The 16932-nt window shown below is 44.7% G+C and overlaps 1 long non-coding RNA gene across 4 annotated transcripts in view; it reads left to right on the top strand.

The window, feature by feature from the left end:
* The window catches only part of LOC103693014 (uncharacterized), a 215299-nt gene that overhangs the window by 158216 nt on the left and 40151 nt on the right, over nucleotides 1-16932 (top strand). For 2 of the 4 annotated variants that reach the window (XR_015627519.1, XR_015627511.1), the window contains one exon: nucleotides 9755-9857. This is a non-coding gene — a long non-coding RNA (uncharacterized LOC103693014). Of the gene's footprint in view, nucleotides 1-9754; nucleotides 9858-15789; nucleotides 15937-16932 lie in introns of those variants that run through there. The other 2 variants (XR_015627513.1, XR_015627514.1) reach the window with 2 other exon arrangements.

Genomic DNA, 16932 nt, shown 5'->3' with positions numbered 1-16932 from the left:
TCCCTTCCTTTAAAACTCTCCTCCCTGAGGTCAGCATCATTTGCTTTTTGTCCCTGATTCGAAGGGATTGCAGCACGAGGGCTGCTAAACTCCTTCTCCGTATGTTCTGCTCAGCGCCAGTTGGGCATCAAGCGATATTGGGAGGTCTAGACACCAACTAAGAAGAAAAGCAAGCCGGGTTTTATGGAGATGTATTTGATTAGGGGTCCAAGAAAGGAAGTGTGCAAGGGAAGTTGGACAGGAGGATTTAAGACTAATGTCTGTTTATAATCTTTGATGATATGCTCTGATGAAGATTTTCCTGGTAAAGGTATAAGAGGGAATGATCTATTGTCTGCAACTGGACATTGTCTGTCTGTGTCTTAACTCCTTTGCAATCACCTTTGCCTGGCTAGTGCGGAGGGAACTCTTTCATCGCCGGGCTTAGATACCAACAGGAACTTCATGAGAATACTTCCCTGGGCAGCTTTCTGCCCACGTCTGGGTCATCGCCCTTGTTAGTCCAGGCATGGCTTCCGGTCTCCCCATTGCACCTCTTACATTGTAATTAAGCAGTACTCACCACCTGAGAGTCACACTAACACTAAGTTCTTTGGAGACTGGCATTGTGACATTTGTATCAGGTATGTGACTTGATGTAAGGCACAAACTGGAGAGATAGATAGATAGATAGATAGATAGATACATACATAGATACATACATATATACATATATACACACATAGATACATACATACATATATACACACATAGATACATACATATATACATATATACACACATAGATACATACATACATACATACATAATAGATGGATAGATAATAAATGACAGACAGATGATAGATTATAGATTGATAGCTAATAGACTGATGATTGAAAGATGATAGATTGGGGTTTCTAACCTATGGGTGGAGACCCCTTTGGGGTTCAAATGCCACTTTCACAGTCACATGTCAGATATTTGTGACTCATAGCAATAACAAAAGTACAGCTATGAAGCAGCAAAGAGTAAAATTTTATGCTTGGGGGTCATGTGGCACATAGCTGAAAGGCATTCCAGATTTTGGGGGCTGATAGTGGACAAAGATCGGATCACATGAGTCAATATTACAAGCAAGTTTTCTAAGTGTTCGTGAACAGCATGTGCTGGCTCGTTTTATCTGAACTTGACACAAGCTATAGTCGTCGCAGAGACATAAGCCTCAATTGAGGAAATAGTTCCACAAGATGAGGAGCTGTACTAAACTATACTAGTGCAAGGAAGGCTGAGAACCACTGACACGGAAGATAAAGAAATAACAGTGAACTAATAGAGGGTAGATAGAGTATAGATTATGATCAACAATAAAAAATAGATGATAGCTGATAAAGATGATAGACTGATAAATGGTACATAGATTGATAGATGATAGGTAGATAGATGATAAATTGATTGATTGATAGATGATAGATTGATAGATGATAGATAGATAGATTGATTGATAGATTGATAGATAGGTGATAGATGATAGACAGACAGACAGACAGACAGACAGACAGATGACTTCTATTTGAAAAATCATCTGAAATGAAAGAACTGTAAATAGGTCTGTCAACAGAATGGCTTTGTCTTCCACACAGGGAAGCAGATGTGCAGAGCTTTTCTCACGCTGGCTGCTGGGCAGCTTGTGACTCCATCACGAGCTTTCCTTGAACTTCCACAGAGTTTAGTTCTTGCTTCTTGGAGCCCTGAATAAGCAGAAAGAAAAGAAGCTTGTAACTCGCACCAAAGAAAAGTCTGTTTGTTCTCAAGACACTGAGCATGTTGTTCAGTGCAGCGAGTTCGTCCTGCATTCTCTTGCAGCCTGCAAGGGTCCTAACAGCAGCGGCCTTAGAAGCTACAGGTTCAACTTACAGCCACTCAGTTGCCCTGGGGCAGCATTAACATGGGTAGTAGCTTTTCTTTCCTTTCTTAGTTAAATAGACTGAAAAGATGATTGTTATAACTGAGAGAGAGAGATAGACAGACAGACAGACAGAGACAGAGAGACACAGAGAGACAGAGACAGAGAGAGACAGGGAGAGACAGAGAGAGACAGAGAGAGACAGGGAGAGACAGAGAGAGACAGGGAGAGACAGAGAGAGACAGAGAGAGACAGGGAGAGACAGAGAGAGACAGGGAGAGACAGAGAGAGACAGAGAGAGACAGGGAGAGACAGAGAGAGACAGAGAGAGACAGGGAGAGACAGAGAGAGACAGAGAGAGACAGAGAGAGACAGAGAGAGACAGGGAGAGACAGAGAGAGACAGAGAGAGACAGGGAGAGACAGAGAGAGACAGAGAGAGACAGGGAGAGACAGAGAGAGACAGAGAGAGACAGAGAGAGACAGAGAGAGACAGAGAGAGACAGAGAGAGACAGAGAGAGACAGGGAGAGACAGAGAGAGACAGGGAGAGACAGAGAGAGACAGGGAGAGACAGAGAGAGACAGAGAGAATTTCCCTTCAAACACATGGAGGTGTTGAGGTGGGCACATTGTGAACTTCATGAGAATATTAAAAGACAGATTAAAGTAAAAGAGTAAGGACAGACAGCCTTTATGTACAACATGATAAAGAGACTCAAGGAAGACAGAGAGCAAGTTTTCAGAGAAATCTCCCCAACTAAGGGAATTTTCCACACCATTTAGTCTGGCCTAGTCAATTCAACTCCTGACAGGCATGGAGTCAAGTACTAGGTAGGACCATAATTTTATCTTGCAGCTGAGAAGCCAAGGGGCAAGCTTTGCTCTCTTCTTGGAGATCTGTAATGTGTGTCCTTTAAACTTCACAGCAGTGACCCATTGGTGTGAGGGGGTGGCACGGTCTAATTCCTTAGAGAGAAGGGTGGCTGCCAGAGGCTCTATGACCTGTCTCCCTGTCTGCCTCCTGTCTGTCCTTCCTTCTCTTGGTCATCACTGCCTTTGTGGCAGAGGCAACCAGCTTGAATGCAAAGTAGCTCTCATCCCATTCTGGGCTCAGTTTTCAGACAGCAAGAAAATGGGGAGATAATAAAAAGAACCTTAAGCAGTCAAACCTACTCTAGGTAATTAGAAGCCAGGAATTCTAATCCTCGATTTAATCCGATTACTTCTGAGGGACAGAGTCCTGTGAGCCCTTTGACATGCGGCCCAGTTGCAGGGACTTATGCTCATAAGACCTGGCACAGCATTTGACCAAGTAAATTAGAGGGAAAAAAGTCCCCTTTAAAAAGTCCTGAGTGGAGACAGATAGACCAATGGAACAGAATTGAAGACCCAAAAATGAACCCACACACCTATGGGCACTTGATTTTTGACAAAGGAGCCAAAACCACCCAATGGAAAAAAGATAGCATTTTCAGCAAATGGTGCTGGTTCAACTGGAGGGCAACATGTAGAAGAACGCAAATCGATCCATGCTTATCACCCTGTACAAAGCTTAAGTCCAAATGGATCAAGGACCTCCACATCAAACCAGATACACTCAAACTAATAGAAGAAAAACTAGGGAGGCATCTGGAACACATGGGCACTGGAAAAAATTTCCTGAACAAAACACCAATGGCTTATGCTCTAAGATCAAGAATCGACAAATGGGATCTCATAAAACTGCAAAGCTTCTGTAAGGCAAAGGACACTGTGGTTAGGACAAAACGGCAACCAACAGATTGGGAAAAGATCTTTACCAATCCTACAACAGATAGAGGCCTTATATCCAAAATATACAAAGAACTCAAGAAATTAGACCGCAGGGAGACAAATAACCCTATTAAAAATGGGGTTCAGAGCTAAACAAAGAATTCACAGCTGAGGAATGCCGAATGGCTGAGAAACACCTAAAGAAATGTTCAACATCTTTAGTCATAAGGGAAATGCAAATCAAAACAACCCTGAGATTTCACCTCACACCAGTGAGAATGGCTAAGATCAAAAACTCAGGTGACAGCAGATGCTGGCGAGGATGTGGAGAAAGAGGAACACTCCTCCATTGTTGGTGGGATTGCAAACTGGTACAACCATTCTGGAAATCAGTCTGGAGGTTCCTCAGAAAATTGGACATTGAACTGCCTGAGGATCCAGCTATACCTCTCTTGGGCATATACCCAAAAGATGCCCCAACATATAAAAAAGACACGTGCTCCACTATGTTCATCGCAGCCTTATTTATAATAGCCAGAAGCTGGAAAGAACCCAGATGCCCTTCAACAGAGGAATGGATACAGAAAATGTGGTACATCTACACAATGGAATATTACTCAGCTATCAAAAACAATGACTTTATGAAATTCGTAGGCAAATGGTTGGAACTGGAAAATATCATCCTGAGTGAGGTAACCCAATCCCAGAAAAACACACATGGTATGCACTCATTGATAAGTGGCTATTAGTCCAAATGCTTGAATTACCCTAGATGCATAGAACACACGAAACTCAAGATGGATGATCAAAATGTGAATGCTTCACTCCTTCTTTAAAAGGGGAACAAGAATACCCTTGGCAGGGAATAGAGAGGCAAAGATTAAAACAGAGACAGAAGGAACACCCATTCAGAGCCTGCCCCACCTGTGGCCCATACATATACAGCCACCCAATTAGACAAGATGGATGAAGCAAAGAAGTGCAGACCGACAGGAGCCAGATGTAGATCGCTCCTGAGAGACACAGCCAGAATACAGCAAATACAGAGGCGAATGCCAGCAGCAAACCACTGAACTGAGAACAGGACCCCCGTTGAAGGAATCAGAGAAAGAACTGGAAAGCTTGAAGGGGCTCGAGACCCCATATGAACAACAATGCCAAGCAACCAGAGCTTCCAGGGACTAAGCCACTACCTAAAGACTATACATGGACTGACCCTGGATTCTGACCTCATAGGTAGCATTGAATATCCTAGTAAGATCACCAGTGTAAGGGGAAGCCCTGGGTCCTGCTAAGACTGAACCCCCAGTGAATGTGATTGTTGGGGGAAGGGCGGCAGTGGGGGGAGGATGGGAAGGGGAACACCCATAAAGAAGGGGAGGGGGAGGGGTTAGGGGGATATTGGTCTATAAACCGGGAAAAGGAATAACACTCAAAATGTAAATAAGAAATACTCAAGTTAATAAAAAAAAAAGTCCTGAGTGCAGAGATTAATGTCCAAGAATAAATATTAGGATATTACTTACAAGATTTAATGCAGGGAAATCCTAAACATACACAATAAGAATTTCTCCCCATATGTGTGTGTATATGTATATATATATGTATGTATGTATATTTAATAAATATATTTAATAAAATGTTCAACACATGTTAAAATAAAACATCTATATGTCAAATGAGAGAAAATGTGTTGGTTTTTGTAAGAGAAAATAAAAGATTATTTGATGGGTAATTTTTTCTACTTGATATTGAAAGTATATTTTCCCAAACTTTCAACAATAAACATGACTACTTTGAATAGGCAAAATTAATGGCATTTAAACTAAATTGCTGTTGTTATTGTTACTATTTCTTATTATGCTATACGGCATGACAAGGACATAGTGATGGAGATTGTTCTTAAGCAGTTTGGAACCCAAGTATGTCCTATGAGCAGCAAGCTTGTGTGACAGAAATCTGAGAGATAAGCAGAGCGGGGACACCAAGCTCACGCTCTCTGTAGGCCACCCAGAGACATAGTGGCTCCAGGGTTCAAAGCCTTGGTGGTGTTAGACGCAGGTTCGCTGTGCTGTCTTTCTGTCTGGAATCTGCACATCAGCTCTTCTCTGCAATGAGATCACAGAGGCCTGTGGTCTGAGGAGCTCCAGACACCAGGGAGTGCACAGAGGCAGTGCAGCTGGTTTTAGATCCATCCTTAGAAGTCTCCACCTGGAACTGCAGCTTTGTCAGTCACTGACAAGTTCCAACTGGCTCGACTTTACAATAGGAGTGAGGATGATTTGAGGACCATTACCTGAGTAAATGGTTATTTAACCAACAGTTACTGAGCACTGTTTACTACTGTTGTTTACACACCATTACCAAGGTGAGCCCTATCTTTAACACAATGTGTAATCCAGCAGTCTGGGTGCACATACCCACACACACACACACACACACACACACACACACACACACACCACATACACACACACACCACACCACACACACACACCACACCACACACACACACCACACCACACACACACACACCACACCACACACACACACACACACACACACACACACACACTCAAAGCAAAGGAATGGCTTCCACAGGGACTGCGTGTAACAGTGCAGATACAAACACGAACTGTCCCAAATCACAGTCCTGCTCAGCAGGTAAGGGCACCTGCCACCAGCTTTAATGAACTAAGTTCAATTCCAAAGACCCGTATGGCTGGGTCCGACTGACTCCTAAAGTTGTCTGACTGCCACATATGCACACAATAGATCAGGATGTGCTGAAAACCTTTTTAAAATCATCCTGAATATGGTATAAGTGGTGACATATAAATTAAACACAGGCATGAGCAGGGAGTTCCTGAACTAAGGCAGAGAGAAGGCAGTCCTGGGCAATGCAGACAGATGGATGTGTTTCCGTTTAAGAGAGTATGCAGTAGTTAGAAGTCACTAAACACAGCCACCCAGGATATCCAATTCAAGAGCTCTGAAGTTGCAAGGCTTTGTGTGCAGATAGAACCCTCGGATTTGAGTGGCACATTCTGGGAAGGCGACTCAGTACTTCAGAGAACCAACCGCTCTTCCAGAGGACTGGAGCTCAGTTCCCAGCATCCACCTAGCAGCTCACAGCTCCCTGTTACTCCCACTCCAGGGAGATCCAACACCCTCTTCTGGCCTCTCTGGCCACATTTGGTACAGAGATATACATGCAGGCAAAACATACACACATGTAAAATAAAACTAAATTCTTTCTTTTAAAAGTTTAATTGCTGACATAAACACTTTTTAAAAAAGGTTACTTAAAACATCTTAAAAAATGTTAATAATGGACAGTTGAGGAGGACTATTATATTAGTATACTAGGTCGTGTAACGAAAACTGTCCTAGAATTTCTGGTTTTAAGAGAAAAACATGTCATGGTCATTAGAATCTTCTCACATCATTTAACTGTGGCATTTTTTTAAAACTACTGTTCTCTTCGTTCTATAGAGTTAGGTGAAGCAGGAGCCATGTGCCCAGTGTGGGTTGGATACACTGTACATATGAGCAAGTGTTGCCATGGAAACCAGGGTGAGGGATTTGTGGGTTAAAGGAGCTGTGACACTGTAGTCCAGGAGTCATGTGAATTGAGTTCATGGACTCAATTAATTTGAGGGTGCTGGGGCTGCATGCGGCCCCTTTCCTGTGGACATTGGAAATCTGGAATCTGTTCCCAGGAACAAAATGACACCATCAGGAACAGGGACAGAAGTGAGAGAGCAGTTGATTCAGAGAGATGGACACCAAAAGAAACTGGCTTCAAATGTACAAACAGGAGGGCATCAGATTTGCTCTCCACCCAACCGCAGAGAAACTCAACCCGGCCTCTTTAACTCAGTATCAAATACTTCGGCCTCAGTGGTGGCTTCATGGACACCACAGCCCACTGCCGCTATTCCTTCTCTAGCCCTACGGTTATCATCCACGAGTGGCCCCTCAGCTCTTGAAATGCAGCTCAGCTAACCTGAGATGTGCTGGAGGCGTACACTACAGCTAGAATTAATAATTGCACAGACATAGACACCGCACATTGCAATGATAGTCTGAGTATATTGCATTATCTGACATCTGCTGCTAAAATTAATTTCTCCAGTTTCCTTTTATTGTTTAATGAGATTGCTAGACATATTAGCATCACATCTACAACTGGTCAGAAAGGAGCCTCCGGTCTCCGCTAGCTCATGCTTATTTCTCCTAGTCTAGACAGCAAGCTCCTTATTCATTCATTGTACAATGGGAGACTCCAAATCCTGGACCCCATAGGCAGGGGTTTGCACCAAATCTGACTATAAACCATGATAGAGAACAAGCCAGAAGACATTGAAAGGTTTTAATTGGCTAAAAGATTCAGTTGAAACACAACTGAGGAACACTTTCAAGCTAGAGCTGAACCTACCTACACATTTCCCAAAACTGGTAAACAACGGTATGACCCTGAGCCGACATTAATTGGATTTGGGTCCTTGCTATTATAACCAAGTGCAAAATATTTACCAGCCCTGTGTGTTTTGGCTTCTGGCATAGAGACTGCTTTCAGAGTGAAATGAGTGAGGTCAGCATTCTTTTCTCCCAGGCAAGCATAAACGGGTGGGTGTTGCCTGTCCACAAGTAGGCATTCCGCTGTGTCCTCCGGAATACGACCTGAACAGACTGCTGTAGCCTTTCCATACACTGTTAACCTGAGCGGTCAAAGCCCTCATGGCCAAAGAACCCAGCGCCAGACCAGAGGGACCTTCTTTCTGTTGCTGCTTTCTCTGTTGACCACTGTGTAATGGTAGGCAAGTCACAGGATTCTCCAAAGCCTAGTAGGCATGTTTCGTAGACACGGTGCCTTCGTACAGTTCCCAGGAAGATTCTGATCAGCAAGTGTAAACACTCAGCACTTGGTACACCATAGCATCAGCATCATTCTCAATGAGGGTCCTACCTTAGGGGTAGGACCATGCCTTCATTCAATCAGTACCCAGTAGTTCTTATTGAGGGGTAGGTACCGGGGATGTGGAGGGTGTAAGTCCCTCTGTTCTTGGAGTTGATTTATGGTCCAGAGGACGTCACTCATAATCTACAAATAAATATGTCGTTTCAGCAATGCTCAGTGTTAGGAAGGAAGGCAGGGTGGGGTGAGGAACAGAGGCTGAAGCTGGGCATCACAAGGAAACCTTCCTAAGCAGAGATTCCGACAAGGTGCAGAGAGAAGGCGTCGAAGGTCTGAAAACGCTTGTCCCAGAAGAGTACGTGGCAGAGAATGGTATGCTGGGATAGAGCCCACGGCTTTGAAGACAGGAATGGCCAGCCTGGGGCAGCTGAGCACAGCCAAAGGTATAAACAGACTCTTGACTTGGTCATGATGAAAATCACTAGTGACCCTGACTGGTGTTGAGGGAGGTTAGAGAGAAAGATGTGAGTGGAATGTATTAAACCAGTGTAGGAAGCTAACAGCTAGACAAATGTGTAACTATGGGTGGAGGAGCTTTGGTTAAAATAGGGCAGAGGAATGCACTGGCAGCTAGGACGCTGCACTGGAGTGAATCTCACTAATGGGAACCACTTTGCAGAGGACAAACTGTCGATGCAGGAGACAGGAGATAATTTAATGGCGACTATGGGAGCAAGTCCTCGAGCCAAGGAAAGAAGAGGTGAACCAGCTCATGGTCCTGTTTTCTCTCCAACAGGAATGTGGGAGAAATGTATGTGTGTGGACATAGGCAGGGCCATCGGTTTGCTGGCGGATAGCTAAAGAGAGAGCTACTGCCCTCCATTGCATGGGACCTAAAGAGAAGAGGGGGGAGCAAAGAAAGACAGTCACAGCCCGCGTCTTACTTCCTGCCTGGGAAGCAAAGTCTGTACTGAGGCTGCCTGAAGTTTCCGTTGACTTGCCAAAATGGTGTAGGGTACATGTCTAACAGAAGGAGCACAATACCGTCATTCTCTTACTCTCTTCTTGCACAGTATAGCCACACCTCTCCTGGGCCATCTCATTCTCTCTGCACCTGCTCAGGTCTGCTTATCTCTTGACACATAGGTGGAGGCCATCAAATGTGTCTTACATGTTTTCTCAAATTCTTATGCAAGGTACAGCTGTGAAGAGCTGACTCCCTCAACGGACCCTGGCCCTGAGCAGGACATACCACTATCCAAACATCCAGAAAGCAGCCAAGAGATAGTAGTCCCGAAGGTAAGAGCAGCCGCAAGAACCCAGTCATGAGGGCCTTAGCCTTCTGCAGTATCATGAAGGACTAGCCCTACTGCAGTCTTCATTCCCTCAGAGCTCCTCCCCAGTCATCTGAGCTGACCATCCTCTACATTTAAAGTCCTTTTTAGTTTTAACTCTTCCTCAGCTCAAAGACAACTTTTCTGATCCCCTGTCCTCTGTGTGTGTGTGTGTGTGTGTCTGTATGTGTGTCTGTGTGTCTGTGTGTGTCAGTATGTGTCTGTCTGTGAGTGTATGTGTGTGTATTTGTGTGTGTGAGTGTGTGTGTGTCTGTGTTTATTTATGTATGTGTGTGTGTGCGTGTCTGTGTGTATGTGTTTATATATATGTGCGTGTGTGTCTCTGTGTGTATATGTGTGTCTCTGTGTGTGTATGTGTGTCTCTGTGTGTGTATATGTGTGTATGTGTGTCTCTGTTTGTGTGTGTGTATGAGTGTGTGTCTATGTTTGTGTGTGTCTGTGTGTGTGTCTGTGTTTGTGTGTATGTGTGTGTGTATGTGTGTGTCTGTGGGTCTGTGTTTATGTATATGTGCATGTGTCTGTGTGTGTATTTGTGTGTATTTGTGTGTGTATGTGTGTGTGTGTCTGTGTGTGTATGTCTGTATGTGTCTGTGTGTGTTTCTCTGTGTGTGTATGTCTGTGTGTGTCTGTGTGTGTGTCTGTGTGTGTGTGTTTCTGTATGTGCGTGTGTCTGTGTGTGTATTTATATATGCATATGTGTACAGATAAGCATGCACAAGTGGCCTGTGTTAATGTCAGAGATCAACTTGAATGTCTCCCTCTATTCCTCTTCACTCATTTCTTTCTCTTTTTAATCATTATTGCTACATGTGTGCACACATAGGCATGTATAAATGCAACCTGCTGAATCCATCTAGTGTTGCTGGTATGTAGAGTGGGTATAGGATAACCAACCAGGAGCTTATCTCTGGGGAATGATTCTCCCTCTCTCAGTAGAAATTAACTGCCCATAGCTCTTCACCGAGACAGCTTTACTTTTGAGGCAAAGTCTCCCACTAAAACTGAAGCTCACTGATTCAGCCAGCCTTCCTGGATGGTAACTGCCAAGGATCCTTTTGTCTTTACCTCCCAGATCTGGAATTACACATGTACGCAACCAAGCCGTCTTTTGTCTTGAGTACTAGGATTCCAAACTGGGTTCTGCATGTTTGAAACAGCATGCTCTTATATCAGCTGAACCACATTCCCAGCCTATGGCCCTGTCTTTCTGAAGGGTGTGTAGCAATGCATTTCCCAGAAGCCCAGTGCCATGTGCTTCCTTCTAAAAAAGAGACACACGTACACATTAGCAGTCTGATGTCAAAGCAAAACTGGGGGTGGGAATTCATAGTCCCCAGAGTTTTATTCTCTTGGGTGCTGGGCTCAGGAGATAGGCTATGCAATTGGGGAGAGGTTAGAGATGAAGGTAAAGCCAGGCTTGTACCTTCATCTAGATTCCTCTGGTGCAGTCAGCAAGTCCAGCTTCTGTTGAGCATGCAATCCCGTCTGAAATGCTGGCGAAGAGCTAGAGCTACCATCCTCTTAGGAGGCTGTGGGCAAAGCAAACTCACTGCCTGCCATGCTGACTGGAGGAGCACAGGGGGTGGGGGGATTTGTAGGGCAGATTGCCAACTGGAGCAAGAGGACCATCATCCCAGAGATTAGCAGAATTCCAAAGCACAGCAATATCAAAAAAGGGCCCTGGTTTGTGTTTTTGCTAAAAAGTAGAGCAAATATTTGCTGTATTCCCTGGTGGCTATAATTTCTAGAACACTGGGTAGAAAGGTCCACCGTCATCTGTGCAGTGCCCTCCACAAAGCCCAGCTAATGAGGACTTTGTCTCCTTCCTTCCACTCTTTCCTCTCCTCTCTTCCCAAACTCAACCAAAGGATTCCTCAGAAGAAACCCACAGGCTTAAAACATTAAGGTAAAATTTATATGGAAAAACAGCCTCCTGTTTTCAGTTACAGTCATTTCTGAGATGAGAATGAAGGTGTCTACATTTTGTGTGTGCTGACTCTGCCCTGCTGGATTTACCGGCATCACACCTCAGAGCTGTGGCCAAGGGTGAGGTCATGCAGTCTACTTTTTTAACCTTTATGAGAGTAGAGCTACAGTTGGCAAAATAGGCTGAGAGCATGGCACAAAGCAAGCCCTTTTAAAGCCTTCGCTACTCCTCACCAACCTCCCCTCACCAGATAGGTGAGGACAGAAACGCCCAGCCAGTTCCCAATGTTCATCTGACCAAACCATATTTGACAGATATGCTGGAGATAAGAAGGACTTTTTCAATGGATGGGAACAGACCAAACCTCACTTCTATCTTATTCTGAAACAATATAGAAAAGATGAGAGTTTCACTCTGATAGATTCCAAAGCTCACCAATTCTAACATATCCAAGCATCTCAGACTCTGAAGCATCTGAGAACCCAGGCCTGGAACTTTAATCCCATCATGAAGACCTGGAGGCAGCCTAAAGGCAGTCTAGGTTACTGCCTGCTTCCTACTTCAATCTCCACAAGGAAAGTTGACAATCTTCTGTGATTGGATCACCAGAAAAAAAGGGACAAAACATGAAAAGTGGGACTGGGTAGCCAAGGGTCATTAGAGACAAAGAAGTTAGGCTCAGGAACCTGTAATAAATGAGATGTTCTGTCAACAAAGTGTGGGGCAGATGAATATAGAAGTGTATGAACTGCCCATTTGGGGTATTTGAAGACAATGATTAGAATTTGAAGAGCATCATTTGAGTTTGTTCTTTCTGAAATAGAGTTGAAATATAGAGAGATGTACAAGTAGACTTTAAAGTACCCATTCCCAGATCATCCAAGACCAAGATCAACCTATACAGGTCTCCAAGGCTCAGGATGTGGCCTTGTTTTCTGTTGCTGGGCTACAGAAAAACATGTACTAGACCAAAAACCATGTAGTAGAGGACTGGGTCTACTTCACCTTACAGGTTACAGTCTGTTGTTAAGAGAACTCAGATCAGGAACTCAAGATCTTGAAGTGGAGATAATGGAGGAAATATGCTTGCTGACTCACTCATTAAATTCTTCATAGCATTCAGGAACCCCTGTCAGGGAATGGCGCCACCCTTAGTGGACTGGGCCCTCCTGAATAAATTAATATTCCAGGCAATTCCTCACATACATGCCTTCAAACCAACCCGATAAAGGCAATTACTTAAGAAAGACTTTTTTCGAGAAGATTTGAGGCTGTGCCAAGTTAACAGCTGATGCTACATAGGACAGAAAGTGACACGAATGATGCTGTACTTACCTCTTTATATTGTGCTGGCTAGTTTTATGTTAGCTTGATGCCAGCTATAGTCATCTGAGAGGCTGGAATCTCAATGGTAAAATGTCTTCAGAAGGTCCGGTTCTAAGCAGACAAACCTGTAGGGCATTTTCTTAATTAGAGAGGGAGGGAGAGAAGGAGGGAGAGAGGGAGAGAGAGAAGGGGAGGGAGGGAGGACCCACTTCATTGCTGTTGGGGCCATCCCTAGGCTGGTAGTCCTGGGTATTATAAGAAAGCAGGTTGAGCAAGCTAATAAGTGTTACTCTTCCATGGTCTCAGCATCAGCCCCTACCTCCAATTCCTGTCATATTTGTCCTGACTTCCTTCAGTGATGAGGAACTGTGAGCATAGTAAACCGTTTCCTTCCCAAGTTGCTTTGCTCGTAGTGTTTTGTCATAGTAATAGTAACTCTGAGTAAGACAATTGTCTTCTTAAGAGTCTCAGCGTAGCTCCAAGTGTTGGCCTGCTTGGTTTGCTCTCTTCTCTGTCCCTAGTTGGAGACACCTGTGTGTCTGTACAACAGTCACTTCTTCTTCCTAAATTTATCATAATTCCTACTTGTCTCAAGGTCAGAGCAAGCTCAGACAGAGCCATGCTGTCTCTGGCCCAAAGAACAAAGCCTTGATTATCACTTCCACCCCAAGTCCTCCAAGATCTTGACTCCCATCCCTGAGGTAGTCAGACTCTCTGAAGAACAATTGGGCTATTTCTTCCAAGTATCCGACAACAGCTTTCAACTCCAATCCCAAAGTTGCACCAAAGTGAGAATGGAACCATCTTACCAAAGTTTAGAATCTGTCTTGGAAGCCCTTGGAAACTTACACATGACTATCTTCCCAAACTGTGGTCTAGCCTTAGCACAATCACTGTACCTTGACCTTGGGAGGGAGATCTTGACCTGGGAGTACATAATATGAAACACAGAGGAAAAAGCAACTGCCAGCTTTCCACGATGAGATAGGATGCCAGTCCTTCAGAAACAAGTTTGCATTTGAATGTGGAGTTTCTTCTAATGACAAGAGGTATAGTGAGTAGCAACTGGTGATCAGAAGAACAGGTTAAAATATAGTGCCTGGGTGGGTGCCTGGGTGGGTAGGTGCCTGGGTGAGTGGATACCAGGGTGAGTGGGTACCTGGGTGGATGTGTAGGTGCTTGGGTGGGTGGGTTGGTGGATGTCTGATGAATCTGGCCTACTGAGCATTCCATGAGCCCATGAAAAACAGTCTTGCTTGTGTCATTGTGCTCTAAGACATCGCCCTTTTTCCATACTAAGGATGACTTGTACACATTCCAAATATCCTCAATTTCCAATCTCTTTCTCCCTTCCCTTCCCCTCTCCTTTCTTACCCTAGTTTAAACTTAGCCAACCATAACCAATTTACCACCTCTCTTTCCCAAAATCTCCTGCAAATGTTGCCCATAAGGGTGCCTGCCCCTTCGTGTGTTTTACTCTGGGTCCCAGAACAGTGGAGGAGATATTCTGAGCAGTGGCATGTGTATATTAGGACTCGAGAAAAGGCAAGCTTGGACCATATCGCCTACTGTTATTATACTTCAAGGAAGGGATCTCAGCTCAAAGCTCAACACCCAAGAGCTCACAGGGCATCTCTCTCCCAATGCACCTGCCTAAGTTTAAGCATCCCTTTGGCTTTGGCCGAACTCTTTCCTCCATGCCTTCACCTCTTGGGATTCCTGTGAACTGGGAGGCCTAAGCAAGCCCAGGCAGCTCCTACTTCCCACACCAGCTACCCCCTGGTGAGTCGTGCCCTCCTCCATGCCTCAAAAACACCTTGCTATTTGCCTGGAGGATAGACCTCTAAACAAAACTGTTTACCCACAGTGGGATGCCAAAGACTTCTACTCAGCAGTTCCCGCCCCACAGTCTGAGAGAGCAGGTTCAGTCAGCAGGCCGGCCTTTCTTCTGCATCACTCCCCACCCCATAGGATCTGACACACATCTCAGACAACTGATTTATCAGCAGCCGGCCTTGTACTTTGGGTTGTCTTTCCAGTTTAGATATAAATTAAAACCTCTTACCCATGCTGTCACATTCAGAGTCCCTCGTGAGCAAGAGATGGAATGGCTTTTTTATGGTCAGAAGTCTACCTGTCCATACTACCTTATGCCCCGAGTCCCAGTCAAATCCAAGTAAAGATACCGGAGGCACTGTACTCACCACGCCTGCAAACCTTCTCCCTCTGCTGGGAACCTCCCTCCCTGCCGAAACTGCTCCCCATGAACTATGATTTTTCTTTCGGAGCCTGGTAGTGTGTCACCACATCAGAGACCACTTAAGGTCTTGTCTTTGGATCCCCAACACCTCCTTGGCTTATATCTACTAACATATCATGTTTAACTTGTAGTTTGTCTTCCTTGATAAAGTAAGAATTCCTTAAGAGCTGAGACTTCATCTCATAGCTGCGTATATCTGCTAACTACAGCAACACAGTCACAAAACAGTGCTATTAAGCAAATAGTCAATCCCTGGCTGAGTTTCTAAGACGGCTTTGTAGCTTAGCTCTGTTGCCTTGCCAATCAGAGAGCGAAAGTCTAGAGCTGGGGAGATGACTCAGTTAGTAAAATGCTTGCCTTGCAAGCGCAGCAGTGTGAGTGTGGGAGTTCAATCCCCAGAGCCCAGATGAAAAAGCCAGATGTGGCAGTACACAATCGTAATGCCCGCGCTGGGAAGACAGAGATGGTTAGACCCTGGCAGTTTCATAGCCAGCTGGCCAAGCTGAAATGGTGAGTACCAGTGCAATGAGGGACCCTGCTTCAAAAATGTCAGGGTAGACAGGGTCTGAGGAGCCACAGCCGCTAACCTCTGGCCTCTATGTGTGGGGAGAGAAGGGGGTAAAGAGGGAGAGAGAGAGAGAGAGAGAGAGAGAGAGAGAGAGAGAGAGAGAGAGAGAGAGAGAGAGAGGGCCTATGCCGCCTACAGGGAAAAGATCCTCAAGAGTTAATGAGGAATCTTGGTTCAGTATAACTTAGCTGGGCCGCTTCAGACCTCTGGAGTCTGACACCAAGCAGTCTATTTTTGACATATTTAAACACAGTAAAACTTTGGGGGAAAGTTTCCTCTTGATAATTATCACAACAAAGCTCCAGGCCTGGCTGCTCTGAAACTCCATCTTTTGCAAAGCCCCTGTGACTTCTTCCCCAAGGCTGGGTTCTATGGACTGGGAAACAATGCTGAAATAAAGGAGGAAGAGTTTATAATAGGCATATGAGAAGACTCTTTTGCTTAGTACATGGGACCTTCTTCATAAGAATGGGTTTTTTAAGTAAGGCCTGGCCCTACAGAAAGGAAATTATCACCAGGCTAATGAACAATATCCACTCCAGCTTTCTGGCTGGGAAAAGTATAAATCCTTTCTGCTGCATGTTTAACATTTTTGGATTCTCTAATACTTATCCATGAGAACATAGACCTCGGGCCTTCTACAATGGAGCAGGTTCTGTAAAGGAAACGCATCTAGGAAGAAACCCTGGTGCGAGCATTGCTCACCCCAAAGGATGCTGCTGTCTTAGCCCTTACCCTCTGGTTTCAGAGGTGCCCATGCTCAGTGACAATTCCATTTCCCATGTTATACACATGTTAAAGTTGTAAGTGCATATAAGACAGCTGCTCAGCCATACCCAGCAAGCACAAAGCTTTTAGCAGGGACCTCTTCATGGAAACAAGTTCCCAGAGGAAATCCTTGGTTGGGACCAGAGAGTCTAGTTGGCAGAGTCCTTACG

The sequence above is a fragment of the Rattus norvegicus genome, chromosome 8 (genome assembly GCF_021556685.1).
Source record: "Rattus norvegicus strain SHRSP/BbbUtx chromosome 8, alternate assembly SHRSP_T2T, whole genome shotgun sequence".
NCBI classification, from domain to species: domain Eukaryota; kingdom Metazoa; phylum Chordata; class Mammalia; order Rodentia; family Muridae; genus Rattus; species Rattus norvegicus.
The sequence above is the reverse complement of the archived record's forward strand: the minus strand, read 5'-3'. Positions and strand labels throughout refer to the sequence as shown.